Raw genomic sequence first — 16,581 nt, 5'->3', positions numbered from 1 at the left:
AGATAGATGAGTCTACAGGGAGAATCACAGTAACATAAGTAAGAGTAATTCTACTCCTCAACTGAAACTGGGAGGAGGCAATCTCATAGATAGAACATGAGCTCAGGTATTCTAATTACATGTCTACTGTGCTTCCCACTTTACCACAGCCAAATCACTAGGAGTATCAATTCCCACTAAACCAAAGGAGCATCAGTATGTTCCTATAAACTTAGAAACTGGTTTTCCAGCTTTTCTTTAAGTTGTCACAGAAGAGAATTTAAGCCTGAATGTCAAATCAATACCTTCTAAGGATATGCTGTATTATTTATTTGCTATATGACAAATTGAAGAATTTGCCATCTGCTTTACTTGGAGTCCTTTTCCAAAGGAGTAGGTAGGATAGTGTCATTGTTAAGAGAACATACAGGCTCTGGACTCAGACTGGCTTGTGATCAAGTCCTACTTTGCCACTCCCCAGCTGTGTGACCTTGAAAACATTACTTCACCTTCTTGGGCCTCAATTTCCTCATATGTTAAAATGGAGGGTCTTCCTGAGGACTAAATTGGATGATACATGTTAAGTACATAGCAGAGGGCCTATAAAATGGTGTTAAAAAAAGAAACGACTGGCCCAGAATGGAGTCACCAGTGCTATGCCCTGCATCAGTCAACAAAGGCTTAATACCTAACTTAATTGCAGTTAAAACCACTCCTAAGAATGCAGTCTTAATCAATCAGTCTGGAATTTTCTGGTCAGTACTAATGAGGTAATCTTCCACATAGCCCACTTCTGGCCCCCATAAGTGAGTTGCTATTGCTGTTCAATTGCTAAGTCATATCCGACTCTTTGTGACCCCATGGACTGCAGCACACCAGACTCCTCTGTCCTTCAGTATCTCCCAGAGTTTGCTCAAATTCATGCCATCCAACCATCTCATCTTCTGTCACCCTCTTATCCTTCTGCCCTCAGTCTTTCCCACCATTAGGGTCTTTTCCAATGAGTTGACTCTTTGCATCAGATGGCCAAAGTATTGGAGCTTCAGTATTCTTGCCTGGAGACTTCCATGGACAAAGGAGCCTGGTGGGCTACAGTCCATGGGGTCACAAAGAGTCAGACATGACTGAATGACTAACACTTTACTTTCATAAGTGGGTTACCTAAGCCTGAAAAGAATCCACTCTTTCTCCCCTTTCACCTATAAATGTCTTCCTTTTTATATAGCCCCTCTGAGCTTCTTTCTACTTGCTAGATGGGATGCTGTCCAATTCATGAATCATTCAATAAAGCCAATTAGATGTTTACATTTTACTTGGCTGAATTTTTGTTATGTAACAGATTTGGTGGTAGTGACAGGAACTGAAGTAAACTTCTGATGGCATTTGGGGGCAACTAAAAACACTGCTGTGGTGCCCCTTTTTAATTCACTATCTTTCTCACCATCTCTGAGAGCCATGAGGAAGTTCCTGTCAGTTTTGAGCTCCACTCTCTTTGCACTGAACTCCCAATCTAATTGGTTTTCCTGTGCAGGATGGATTGGCTTGAGCTGGCAGATGGCTTTCTCCAGAGCCCAACTGAGCTGACAGAGTTCTGCCCAGAGCCAAGCCCCTAGCCTTTTAGAATGCAATTCCCAAGATTCTGAGTGCAAAGCACCCAGCTCTTGATTCTATCTTAAGATCCAAGTGGAACTGTTAGTGGTGGTGTTCCCTATCCATGTGGAACACCCACTCCACAGTTCCCATTTATTGAGATCTGCTTGTTCAATGCTTTCCCCAGTCCAAGGTTTCACAGGAAGCATTGGTGTTGTACCTAGGACCTTCTCTTGGCCAAGACCCAGTAACATCAGTTACTGCCAATATATTGAGGTACACGTTTGTCTTGTTCTGCGTAAATTTATCAGAGATGGGATTTTTCATTTCTAAGGAGTCAAGTTCACCACCTTCTGGCACACCTTATTTTATGACTACAAGCTATATTCTCAGAAGCTATAAATACCTACCAAAACAGCAAAACCTTACTAAAAACAACCTAACATTATAATTACCATTATACGGATTGTTCCCAATTCAACAAGATCACTCATTAAAAAGTACAGTTGAAAGTAAGGGTTCTGAATTACACAAACAGAATGGGTTACCTATGCAAAAGCTTCCAAAAGGCTTCAGGATTCCAAAAATAGATTCACTGAAAGACCTGTTACAAAAGGCTAGTGAAAAATTAAAAACACAAGGGGTGCCTAAGACAAAAGACAGTAAGACTGATATGGCTCCTACTGCTCCCCTCTAGCCACCTTTTCCTGTGTATTCACATTTCACTAATTTTCTACCTGAACTGCTTTGCCTCTCTGAAGAGATTATTAAAGTCACCTTATAAAACTACCCAAGGTTGCAGATGAACCTTCTCAAGTACCTTTCATTCGTTGGTCCAAAACTGAACTAAGGGCCATAGTTAGAGAATTCCCGAAACATAGGGAGGATCCCCAAAACATTTTTGAAGGATTTAACAATCATACTGGGGACTATGACACCAGGATGCCAGATTTTTACCAGCCTGTGCACATGTTGATAGGACCTGATGAAGCCCCAAAGTGTATGCAGGAAACAAAATGGCAAATCTTGAAGGATAATATTTGACATCTTCAACCAGAGAAAGCTCACAAAATGGCAACTGACCTTTTACAAGCCATCTCTAGAGTCTTCCTTACTTGCACTGATTGGCCAATCCTTCAAACATGAAAACAAAAGAAGGATGAATATGTGGCAGATGTTAAAGCCCATTCAGAAACCCTCTTCTTATGATATTCTGGGTTTCACACATTAAATAGAGTCAGCCAACCTGCCCTGGGTTGTATGCCCTGACAGCTCAGTGGTAAAAGAATCTGCCTGCCAATGTAGGAAACACAGGTTCAATCCCTGGGTTGGGAAGATCCCCTGGAGAAGTAAATGGCAACCCACTGTAGTATTCTCACCAGGGAAATGTCATGGACAGAGGAGCCTGGCATGCTATAATCCATGGGGTCACAAAAGAGTCAGACACAATTTAGTGACTAAATGACCTGCTCTAACTGCCCAATTTGTAAAGGGATTATCTCCTGAGGTTAGCAGGTTGATATAAAGGCAGAAAATATGATGGGAGGTCACCAGTCTGCCTGAACTTGTAACCATAGAGGAGCACTTTGAAAGGAAGATCCATTCAACTTATAACCTGCCTTCACTGATCGGGCTGCTTTAACTGTTACTACAAAAACTTGCATGTCTTCCAAGTATCATACAGCCTGAAACATAAGAGGTTTACTTATATCGATTTTCAAGACCTTGGAGTCAGCTATCAATCTGCTTAAGACTGGCTATGATCACTAATACTCCAACTGGGCATGCAACAGTATCCACTGAGTGACCTCTTGACACCAGAACGCCAAAAATTCTACTTGCCAGGTCGCACAGTGGTAAAAAATCTGCCTGTCAATGCAGGAGACACAAGAGACACGAGTTAGATTCCTGGGTCAGGAAGATCCCCTGGAAGAGGAAATGGCAACCCACTCCAGTATTCTTCCCAAGAAAATTCCATGGACAGAGGAGCCTGGCAGGCTCCAGTCCATGGGGTTGCAAAGAGTTGGACATGACTGAGCGACCAAGAACAGCACACACACAAATTTCTAAACATGCCTCCCATGAAGAAACCTGCAGTTTAGCTTGAGCAGAATGATTATCTGACCTTTTCCTTATTTCCAATCACCTTTGCCCACACTCTCCAGACTTCACCTTTATCACATAAATATTCCAAGCTCTACTACTTGAAAGACACAGACTTGAGATTCATTCTCCCATCTCCTCACTTTGCTGAATAAACCCTATCTCTGCTGCAAACCTCAGTGTCTCAGCATTTGGCTGGCTGCACTTCTAGCAAATGGATCTGTTTCTGGAATACTTGGAGTAAGATGGTAAACAAAAATCTGCCTAGGCATTGGCTTTTCATATAAAAGAGCTCCTAGGCTACAGACTTAAAATAACACCTGAGTCCCCCACAGGGCAGTATTCTAGGGGACCACTATGAAAACAATGGCCCAAACATCAATATTTCATTTGTAATCAACTGGGACACTTGATCAAAGATTATCCTTAATGATCCTAAGTACATTCTTCAGCTCAAGTGCCCCTATCGCTACCCCCAGGGGGCCTATATGGGGCCCCTGTCAGAGCTGACAGGACTTTAAGGGATTCTCAGGTAAACTGATGCTAGCAGTTTCCTTAAATAGCCAAGGGGAAATTAAAACTTGTTTTTAAATTATCTTGCCAAATTCTCTTTCAATTCTGGTTTCCTCAGTGTGTATGCCCAGCAGTGGGATTGCTGGGTTGTATGGTAGTTCTCTTCCCAGTTTTTTAAGGAATCTCCACACTGTTCTCCATAGTGGCTGTACCAGGTTGCATTCGTGAAAGAGGGTTCCCTTTTCTCCACATCCTCTCCAGCATTTGTTTGTAGACTTTTCGAAGATGACCATTCTGACCAGAGTGAGATGATACCTCATTGTGGTTGATTTGCCTTTCTCTAATAATGAGTGATATTGAGCATCTTTTCATGTGTTTATTAGTCATATGTATGTCTTCTTTGGAGAAATGTCTGTTTAAGTCTTCTGCCCAATTTTTGATTGGGTTGTTTGTTTCTCTGGTATTGAGCTGCATGAGCTGCTTGTAAATTTTGGAAATTAATTCTTTGTCAGCTGTTTCATTTGCTATTATTTTCTCCCATTCTGAGGGTTGTCTTTTCACTTTGATTATAGTTTCCTTCATTGTGCAAAAGCTTTTAAGCAGGGCACCCAAGGCCAAATTTGCTGGTTACTCCAGGTATTTCTTGACATCCTACTTTTGTATTCCAGTCCCCTATGATGAAAAGAACATATTTTTTGGTATTAGTTCTAAAAGGACTTATAGGTCTTCATAGAACCATTCAACTTCAGCTTCTTCAGCTTTACTGGTCAGGGCATAAACTTGGATTACCATGATACTGAAGGAGAGATAAGAAAGCCTTCCTCAGAGATCAGTGCAAAGATACAGAGGAAAACAATAGAATAGGAAAGACTAGAGATCACTTCAAGAAAATTAGAGATACCAAGGGAACATTTCATGAAAAGATGGGCTCAATAAAGGACAGAAATGGTATGGACCTAGCAGAAGCAGAAGATATTAAGAAGAGATGGCAAGAATACACAGAATTGTACAAAAAAGATCTTCATGACCCAGATAATCATGATGGTGTGACCACACACCTAGAGCGAGACATACTGGAATGTGAAGTCAAGTGAGCCTTAGGAATCACCACTACAAACAAAGCTAGTGGAGGTGATGGAATTCTACTTGAGCTATTTCAAATCCTAAAAGATGATGCTGTGAAAGCGCTGCACTCAATATGCCAGCAAATTTGGAAAACTCAGCAATGGCCACAGGACTGGAAAAGGTCAGTTTTCATTCGAATCCCAAAGAAAGGCAATGCCAAAGAATGCTCAAACTACTGCGCAATTGCACTCATCTCACACACTAGTAAAGCAATGCTCAAAATTCTCCAAACCAGGCTTCAGCAATACGTGAACCATGAACTTCCAGCCATTCAAGCTGGTTTTAGAAAAGGCAGAGGAACCAGAGATCAAATTACCAACATCCGCTGGATCATGGAAAAAGCAAGAGAGTTCCAGAAAAACATTTATTTCTGCTTTGTTGATTATGCCAAAGCCTTGGCCTGTATGGATCACAATAAACTGTGAAAAATTCTGAAAGAGATGGGAATACCAGACCACCTGACCTGCCTCTTGAGAAACCTGTTTGCAGGCCAGGAAGCAACAGTTAGAACTGGACATGGAAAAACAGACTGGTTCCAAATAGGAAAAGGAGTATGTCAAGGCTGTATATTGTCACCCTACTTATTAAACTTATATGCAGAGTACATCATGAGAAACTCTGGGCTGGATGAAGCACAAGCTGGAATCAAGATTGCCAGAAGAAGTATCAATAACCTCAGATATGCAGATGACACCACCCTTATGGCAGAAAGCGAAGAGGAACTAAAAAGCCTCTTGATGAAAGTGAAAGTGGAGAGTGAAAAAGTTGGCTTAAAGCTCAACATTCAGAAAACTAAGATCATGGCATCAGAAAACTAACTTCATGGCAAATAGATGGGGAAACAGTGGAAACAGTGTCAGACTTTATTTTTTGGCTCCAAAATCACTGCAGATGGTGATTGCAGCCATGAAATTAAAAGATGCTTACACCATGGAAGGAAATTTATGACCAACCCAGACAGCATATTAAAAAGCAGAGATATTACTTTGTCAACAAAGGTCCATCTAGTCAATGCTATGGTTTTTCCAGTAGTTATGTATGGATGTGAGAGTTGAACTTTAAAGAAAGCTGAACACAGAAGAATTGATGCTTTTGAACTGTGGTGTTGGAGAAGACTCTTGAGAGTCCCTTGGACTGCAAAGAGATCCAACTGGTCCATCCTTAAGGAGATCAGTCCTGGGTGTTCATTGGAAGGACTGATGTTGAAGCTGAAACTCCAGTATTTGGGCCACCTGATGCAAAGAGCTGACTCACTTGAAAAGACTGTGATGCTGGGAAAGATTGAGGGCAGGAGAAGGGGATGACAGAGGATGAGATGGCTGGATGGCATCACGGACTCAATGGACATGAGTTTTTGTAAACTCCAGGAGTTCGGGATGGACAGGGAGGTCTGGTGTGCTGTGGTTTATGGGGTTATAAAGAGTCGGACAAGACTGAGCGACTGAACTGAACTGATACATATATATGTATGTTGTTGATGTATACTATTTTCCGCCTCCAGGTGGTATTATTAAAATTAATTTGTAAAGAAACTTATTTAATTAACAAGCATTTATATAAATTTAGGATTCACAAAAATTCTTAAAAATATAATCAAAATGCCAAATGTCTTTCAGGTTCACATAATCTAGGAAAATAATTGGCATTATTTTAAGTTTCCTGTTTGATAAAAACAGGTATGTTTTAAAGTTAGCAATTTTAAAACAGCATGCTGCTGGAGCGGCCATGAAGAGATACCCCACATCCAAGGTCAGAGAAACTCCAGTAATACAGTAGGCGCTGGAGCAGCTGTGAGGGGATTCTCCGCAACGAAGGGCAAAGGAGAAGCCCCAGCAAGACGACAGGAGGGGCGAATTTGCATTTAGAATCAAACCGCATTCCTGCCAGAGACATTCAAAGGGCTAAAACAAACCTAGTGTACACCACAACCCAGAGACCCCACAGAGACTGAGAGAAAACTGTGTTTGACCATCTCCTGTGGAGGTACAGGTCAGCAGTGGACTGCTCTACACCACAGGGACAGGGGTTCTGGGTGCAGCAGACTCGGGTATGGCATAAGCCCTCTTGGAGGAGGCCACCATTAATCCCATCATAGAGCTGCCAGAACATACACAGGACTGGGAAATAGATTCTTGGAGGGCATAAACAGAACCTTGTGCACCAGGACACAGGAGAAAGGAGCAGTGACCCCACAGACTGACCCAGATTTGCCTATGAGTGTCCAGGAGTCTCCAGCGCAGGCATGGGTCAGTCAGTGGTGGCCTGCTGGAGGGTTGGGGGCACTGAGTGTAGCAGTAGATGCATAGGATGTTTTGAAAGAAGTCACCATTATCTTTATTACCTCCACTGTAGTTTGGCCCCAAGTAAATAGCAGGGAGGGAACACAGCTCCACTCACCAACAGAAAATTGGATACAAGATTTACTGAGCATGGCCCCACCCATCAGAACAAGACACAGTTTCCCCCTCAGTCAGTCTCTCCCATCAGGAAGCTTCCATAAACCTCTTATCCTTCTCCATCAGAGGGCAGACAGACTGAAAACCACAATCACAGAAAACTAACCAATCTGATCACATGGACCACAGCCTTGTCTAACTCATTGAAACTATGAGCCATACTGTGTAGGGCCACTCAAGACAGATGGGTCATGGTGGAGAGTTCTGACAAAATGTGCTCCACTGGAGAAGGGAATGGCAAACCACTTCAGTATTCTTGCCTTGAGAACCCCATAAACAGTATGAAAAGGCAAAAAGATGGGACACTGAAAGATGAACTCCTCAGGTTGGTAGGTGCCTAATATGTTACTGGAGATCAGTGGAGAAATAACTGCAGAAAGAATGAAGAGACAGAGCTAAAGCAAAAACAACACCCAGTTGTGGATGTGACTGGTGATAGAAGCAAGGTCCGATGCTGTAAAGAGGAATATTGCATAGGAACCTGGAATGTCACGTCCATGAATCAAGGCAAATTGGAAGTGGTCAAACAGGAGATGGCAAGAGTGAACATCGACATTCTAGGAATCAGCGAGCTAAAATGGACTGGAATGGGTGAATTTAACTCAGATGACCATTATATCTACTACTGTGGGCAGGAATCCCTCAGAAGAAATGGAGTAGCCATAATGGTCAACAAAAGAGTCCGAAATGCAGTACTTGGATGAAAAGTAAAAAACAACAGAATGATCTCTGTTCGTTTCCAAGGCAAACCATTCAATATCAGAGTAATCCAAGTCTATGCCCCAACCAGTAACGCTGAAGAAGCTGAAGTTGAACAGTTCTATGAAGACCTACAAGACCTTTTAGAACTAACACCCAAAAAAGATGTCCTTTTCATTATAGGGGACTGGAATGCAAAAGTAGGAAGTCAAGAAACACCTGGAGTAACAGGCAAATTTGGCCTTGGAGTACAGAATGAAGCAGGATAAAGGCCATAAGAGTTTTGCCAAGAGAACACACTGGTCATTGCAAATGCCCTCTTCCAACAACACAAGAGAAGACTCTACACATGGACATCACCAGATGGTCGACACCAAAATCAGATTGATTATATTCTTTGCAGCCAAAGATGGAGAAGCTCTATACAGTCAGCAAAAACAAGACTGGGAGCTGACTGTGGCTCAGATCATGAACTCCTTATTGCCAAATTCAGACTTAAATTGAAGAAAGTAGGGAAAACCACTAGACCATTCAGGTATGACCTGAATCAAATCCCTTATGATAATATACAGTGGAAGTGAAAAATAGATTTAAGGTACTAGATCAGATAGATAGATTGCCTCATGAACTATGGATGGAGGTCGTGACATTGTACAGGAGACAGGGATCAAGACCATCCCCAAGAAAAAGAAATGCAAACAAGCAAAATGGCTGTCTGGGGAGGCCTTACAAATGGCTGTGAAAGGAAGAGAAGTGAAAAGCAAAGGAGAAAAGGAAAGATATACCCATTTGTGCAGAGTTCCAAAGAATAGCAAGGAGATATAAGAAAGCCTTCCTCAGTGATCAGTGCAAAGAGAGGTGAAAAAAAGAATGGAAAAGACTAGAGATCTCAAGAAAATTTGAGATACCAAGGGAATATTTCATGCAAAGATGGGCTCAATAAAAGGACAGAAATGGTATGGACCTAGCAGAACCAGAAGATATTAAGAAGCCGCGGCAAGAATAAATATACAGAAGAACAATCAGAAAAGATCTTCATAACCCAGATAATCACCATGGTGTGATCAGTCACCTAGATCCAGACATCTTGGAATGTGAGGTCAAGTGGGCCTTAGGAAGCAGCACTACGGACAAAGCTAGTGGAGGTGATGGAATTCCAGTTGAGCTATTTCAAATTCTGAAAGATGATGCTGTGAAAGTGCTGCACTCAATATGCCAGCAAATTTGGAAAACTCAGCAATGGCCACAGGACTGGAAAAGGTCATTTTTCATTCCAATCCCAAAGAAAGACAATGCCAAAGAATGCTCAAACAACCGCACAATTGCACTCATCTCACATGCTAGTAAAGTAATGCTCAAAATTCTCCAAGCCAGGCTTCAGCAGTATGTGAACTGTGAACTTCCAGATGTTCAATATGGTTTTAGAGAAGGCAGAGGAGCCAGAGATCAAATTGCCAACATCTGTTGGATCATTGAAAAATCAAGAGAATTCCAGAAAAACATCCACTTCTGCTTTATTGACTATGCCAAAGCTTTTGACTGTGTGAATCACAATAAACTGTGGAAAAATCTTAAAGAGATGGGAACACCAGACCACCTGACCTGCCTCTTGATAAATTTGTATGCAGGTCAGGAAGCAACAGTTAGAACTGGACATGGTGAAGGTGTCTTTGGGCCTAGAAAAGAAAACAATTGTCTCAAAGGCCCTTGATGAATCATCTAACTTCGGAGAAAACAAAACTAAACTTTAGGTCCCACCCTGATGTTCCAGGCCAGTTGCATCTACCTGGGACTTATCACCCCATGTCTAGAAACCTTCCACCCACTCCATCTGCCAGGGACTTACCACCCCCTGCTCAGAGGACTTATCATCCACTGCCCAAAACCTCCCATCCCCTGTTCAACTACAAATGCCATCTCAAGTAAAGAACACCCAAAACATCCCGCCTGACTAACTTTCCCTTATCGCTTCCACAAACCTCCCTTTAAATATGAAGCCTCCCTGATCCCTCTTGCACACAGCCTGGTCATCAGGCCGACTGTCGCCCCTCCTTGCCTGAATAAAGGTAACCTACCTCCATTGAGGTCGTCTCTCCTTTTTGCCTCAACCCAAACTATACCTTACACATGAAACAACAGACTGGTTCCAAAAAGGAAAAGGAGTACGTCAAGGCTGTATATTGTCACCCTGCTTATGTAACCTGTATGCAGAGTATATCATGAGAAACGCTGGGTTGGATGAAGCACAAGTTGGAATCAGGATTGCCAGGAGAAATATCAATAACCTCAGATATGCAGATGATACCACCCTTATGGCAGAAAGCGAAGAAGATCTTAAGAACCTCTTAATGAAAGTGAAAGAGGAGAGTGAAAAAGTTGACTTAAAGCTCAACATTCAGAAAACTAAGATCATGGCATCTGGTCCCATGACTTAATGGCAAATAGATGGGGAAACAGTGGCAGAGTTTATTTCGGGGGGCTCAAAAATCACTGCAGATGGTGAAAACAGCCATGAAATTAAAAGACATTTACTCCTTGGAAGGAAATTTATGACCAACCTAGACAGCATATTAAAAAGCAGAGACGTTACTTCGCCAACAAAGGTCCATCTAGTCAAAGCTATGTTTTTCCAGTAGCCATGTATGGATGTGAGAGTTGGAGTATAAAGAAAGCTGAGTGCCAAAGAATTGATGCTTTTGAACTGTGGTTTTGGAGAAGACTCTTGAGAGTCCCTTGGACTGCAAGGAGACCCAACCAGTCCATCCTAAAGGAAATCAGTCCTGAATATTCATTGGAAGGACTGATGTTAAAGCTAAAACTCCAATACTTTGGCCACCTGATGCAAAGAACTGACTCATTTGACAAGATCCTGATGCTGGGAAAGATTGACAGCTGGAGGAGAAGGGGACAACAGAGGATGAGATGGTTGGATGGCATCACCGAGTCAATGGACATGAGTTTGAGTAAACCCTGGGAGTTGGTGATAGACAGGGAGGCCTGGAGTGCTGCAGTCCATGGGGTCGCAAAGAATTGGACATGATTGAGAGACTGAACTGAACTGAACTGAAAGTTAGTAACACTGAATATAATGCAAACCTAAAACTTTTATTCTACCTGATGAAAAATTTTGTGTGTAGTCAAGATTGGCTAAGATTGGAATGAATTTAATTCAGTACATGAGTTTTGTCAAAAATAAGCTGCTGCAAAATTAGAATTTGATTTTTCTCTCTGGTATCAAAACAAACTTTTTTTGGACTATTGATCTTCTATGATGATAAACAATTGTTAAAGGTTTCTCTTTATCTCTTAAGTAATCTGTCTAGAAATAACAAAGATCTTGTCTCTTGTCAAAATAACCACCTATGGGGCTTCCCTGGTGATTCAGTGGTTAAGAATCCACCTGCCAATGTAGAGGACACAGGTTTAACCCCTGGTCAGGGAAGATCCCACATGTCATGGAACAACTAAGCCCATGCGCCACGACTACTGAGCCTGTACTCTGGAGCCCACAAGCTTCAGTGACTGAAACCCCTGTGACCTACCGCCTGTGCTCTGCAACAAGAGAAGCCACTGCAATGAGAAGCCCATGTACCACAACTAGAGAAAGCTCATTCACAGAAACCAAGACCTAGCACAGACAAAAATAAATAATCACCTATGTTCTATGTTGTCTCTGTAAGGCCTTTGATTATTTAAATCTGATACTCTCAATATTAAAAGAGCTAATTTTGCTCAAAACTGTGTGATTCTAGTTATTACCTTAAAATATTGCGCTACTGCTGCTGCTGCTGCTGCTAAGTCGCTTCAGTCGTGTCCGACTCTGTGCGACCCCATAGACGGCAGCCCACCAGGCTACCCTGTCCCTGGGATTCTCCAGGCAAGAACACTGGAGTGGGTTGCCATTGCCTTCTTCAATGCATGAAAGTGAAAAGTGAAAATGAAGTCGCTCAGTCGTGTCTGACTCTTAGTGACCCCATGGACTGCAGCCCACCAGGCTCCTCCGTCCATGGGATTTTCCAGGCAAGAGTACTGGAGTGGGGTGCCATTGCCTTCTCTTATTGTGCTACAGAAATAACCAAATTTCCCTGTCAGTTCCGTTAGTGAATTCTCATCAGATCTTTAACAATAGGCATTTTTAAAGTCACTTATCATTTACACTGAGTTGTATTTTGATGCTTATGCAAAACTGTTTCTACAAAATGCTTCATTCTCCAGAACGTTTATAGGAAGAGCTTTTGACAATTACAGGTCATTGATCAGACAATTACTGACACCTTTAAGATCATAAAACTGAACTGGGTAATAATTTCTAGAACTAATGGAAAAATTATATTTAAGAAGAATGATTATTAGTCACATGGGGCTGAATAAACTGAGGAGGTAAAACAGTTCCTTATTATTTTGTTTGTTCAGATTTAAGGAAATCCTTTTTTTCCTCTTTTATCTTAAAGCTGACAGCCTTTTGGTCAAATATACTTTGGTATATAAGGATAAGCATTTACTTTTTCTCCCTACCCAGGCCCTCCAAAATTTTAAAACTCTTGAGTATTCTTTTCTTGGTAATCTAGTTAGTTATTTGCCTAAGTTCAACACTAACCTGTTCACCTTGTAACAGAATGCAATTGGAAACATTGGCTATATTACCAAGGCTTTGACTGGAATATCATAATTGAAGAGGCATAGACTCAGGTATGACCAGACAGCTTAAAGGAACTGTTTGAAATTTGGCTTGGCTTCCTGGCCTCAGGAGGTTTTTAAGAGTCTAGTTTGAGATTTCTTATAAACAGTTCCAGCAAAACAATCCTAGAAAGAGTTTATCTGGTCAATCATTATTCTCACTGAATTTATGTAAATAATCAAGCCAAATTTTATGCAAATTTTTACCATGATTATCCTTGAGGGGAAAATAGGGATAATCTTAGAAAGAAAAACTATTGTACCCATGAGTTTGAGTAGCTATTACTCAAACCTTTAGAGATATTATTAATATATTTGTATCCAATTAATTGTCTTTGAGATTGTGTTATATACCTGTAAACTGGAATGGATCCTGAATTCTCCTGGGTTTTCAAATATCTCTGCTACAACTCAACTCTCCAAATTAACATTTTCAATTTTCTCCCACCCTTCTGACTTTGAATCACTAAGAACAAAATCTGCCCTTTAATCTCCTTAGAAAGGACTATACCAGGTCCTTCTCACTACCCAGATGGCAGCAGAACTTCAGAGATTTGAGCCTTGGGTACACATCTCACAGCTAAAGAAAGCTCCACCTGACATCTCTTCCTATAGAAGTGCTGAAACCCTCCAAATCAAATTGAGTAGGAAGAGAAGTAATTGACCTGGAGACAATCTTCCCAAGATACCAGATCAAGACTTCACATAGCAAAATGGTCAAGAATTCACCTGCCAATGAATGAGACGAAGGAGATACGGGCTTGATCCCTGGGTCAGAAGGATCCCCTAGAGAAGGGAATGGCAACCCATCCCAGTATTCTTACCTGGAGAATCCCATGGACAGAGGAGCCTGGCCGTCTTCAGTCCAGGTGGTCACAAAGAGTCAGACACAACTGAGTGACTGAGATAGAGCTAGACATATATGCAAATACATACAAATGAGTACATGAAAAACTAGTGAAATCTGAATAAGATTGATGGATTATATCAATATCAATTTCCTGGCTACACTATATACTATATTATTATACTACAGTTTTAGAAGATATCTTTGGGGGAAACAGGATAAAGGATATACTGGGTCTCACTCTATTAGTTCTTAGAACTGCATATGACTACAGTTATCTCAAAAATAAAAGTTTAAAAGAAACTATTAATGTCTTTCTTCTAAAATGAGCATAAACCAATGCAAACTGCATAAACCAATGTAAACTGTATACAGTAAGGCTCCTTCTGCATCTGGGCAATCTTATATTTTATAAAAGACCAAAGACAATTTTTAAAACGTATTTTTAAGATTTTGAATTTAAACTTTAATCACTACTTATAGTCAATGTAGTTTGTGAGCTAGGTTCTCACTTCCAACTGAATACCAGAGATATGTCTTAAAAACCTGTTAACTATCATGCCACTCACGTATCAGTAGATACAGAGAAGTGCCTCCATAAAAATCCAGAATTCATGGTCAGCCAGATCTGGGTTTAAACTCCTTCTCTGCAACCTCACTTACTAGCTTTGTGATAATGACCAAGTCATTGACCCTCATTATACGTGGTTTGTTATGACACTGAAATAAAAAGACATTGGTGGGAAAATGTAGAGCATTTTAGTTGGCAAGTATGTCTCTTCTACCATTCCTTGCACACACACACTGAGTCCAAAAACATTTCTCATTCATGCAAATAGAATTTAATCAAAGGTACATGAAACAATGAAGAAAATATTCTCTATGGACTGCACACTCATCAAGGGAAGTAAATTATTTTAATAAAAGTGACATGTCAATTTCCTGGTTCTGAAACTACAGTTGTGGTTATTTCCTGGTTCTGAAAGACAGAACCATTGGGGGACAGTGGGTGAAGGGCACATGAAACTTCTCTGTACTGTTTTTGTAATATTATATGAATCTTTAATTATTCCAAAGTAAAAAAGTTTTTAAAAAGAAGGAGATAAAAAAGAAGATGTGTCATGGTTCTGAGGTTATTGAACAATTCATATTGACTGCCATTTAAAACTCTTCAAAATTTGATTCTTTCCCTCCAAACAGATACTTAAAAATTTTTTTTTTAATTTCAACATTGAGTGGGACCTTAGAGGTTATCAAAATTTGCTGATACAGAAGTGCCTTGCACAATTTCCCTAAGATGTTATTATTTAATTTGAATACCTCCATTGACAGGAAACTCACTCCCTACCAAAGGAACCCTAGCTACTTAGAAGCAGATCTAATACTTTGAAAACTTTCCTTACATTGACCTCAAATCTGCCTCTATCTAATTTTCACCCTCAGTTCATATTTTTCCCTACTCCTCATTTCCAAGGAACTAATAAAGCTTTTTTTGTGGATTTTTAGTATATTAAATAAATCATTCAATTTCCATGTGGATGATGGAATAAGACAGGTAGGTGGTACCTCTCCTTTTCATCACTAAAGGCAGATATTTGCTATCATTTCCTGTAGAAATATCAGACCAATAATCAGCAGAATTTAACAAATTCAAAAACATATAGTGATAATAATAGGAAATGACAAGATTGTGCCTTGAATTTACATAACACCTTTTCTCTGAATGGCAACTAATAACAAGGTTGATTCCACTGCCTCTTCTGAGAAGCAAGGAGCTTCTTGCAAACACCTTGTCTTTGTTTTAACTTATGTCATTTGGATGGGAAATTTCCAAATTTGTGCTTTTTATTATACATTGCATTATGGAAAGCTAAAGGAGAAAAAACAGTTTCTCAGAGCAGCATCCACGTGTAAAGAATTAATACTCCTTTGGATTTGCTGGAAATTTACATGTGAAATCCTCATTAATGCTAATGTGAGTTTTGGAACTGTGTAAATCTCCCATATCAATGAAAAAACATACTATCTGGAGGACTTCAACTGACATTCTGTTAACTCTCTGTGATTCCTAACCATTTGATTTTCCTTTTAATCACTGCCTTGTCCCCACTGCTGCCCCCAAAATGGAAAAAAAATGTATTTTTCATTATGAAAAATCAATGCAGCTCTCTTTCTCCTTGACCAAGCTCAGAATTGGAACTCTAAGTGTGATTTGACCCTTTAAAACCTTCTCTTGCAGCCAAATCCTCCACTCTCTCTCATTCCCATGTGACAGCAAGGGCTTCTGGCCCCTGGGGCACTAAGCGCTCATAAAAAAACTTCCTTCTTAGTAATTATTGTTATTATTTTCCATTTGGTTAAGTGGTTATATTGTCCATCTAGACGAAAAGGCCACATCCTATGTCCTCCTCCCAAGAGCTCATGAAATCATGCTGATACTGCTGCAAAATATAAACCTCTGTTCTTTGTTGTTTGGGGTAGTGGCTGGGCAGTGGAAGCGGGGAAAGGTCTGCTAGATTGTTAGCTTTGGGAAGTGTATATGGCAGTTGGTCATGAGTGTAAAAGTGGAGTCAGGATCAGGCATGCTGAGTT

General features: G+C 40.7%; 1 protein-coding gene across 15 annotated transcripts in view; it reads right to left on the bottom strand.

Moving 5' to 3' along the window:
• IL1RAPL2 (interleukin 1 receptor accessory protein like 2) overlaps positions 1–16,581 on the bottom strand; it is a 1,479,983-nt gene that overhangs the window by 1,243,368 nt on the left and 220,034 nt on the right. Inside the window, exon 7 of one of the 15 annotated variants that reach the window (XM_061409308.1) lies at positions 2,653–2,703. The exons of the other annotated variants lie outside the window; for them this stretch is intronic. The gene's annotated coding sequence lies outside the window, so the exon portion shown is untranslated. The remainder of the gene's footprint in view (positions 1–2,652; positions 2,704–16,581) is intronic. 15 annotated transcript variants of the gene reach the window in all.

This window comes from Bos javanicus, chromosome X (genome assembly GCF_032452875.1).
Source record: "Bos javanicus breed banteng chromosome X, ARS-OSU_banteng_1.0, whole genome shotgun sequence".
Lineage (NCBI taxonomy): Eukaryota > Metazoa > Chordata > Mammalia > Artiodactyla > Bovidae > Bos > Bos javanicus.
This window is presented reverse-complemented; position numbering and strand designations above follow the sequence as displayed.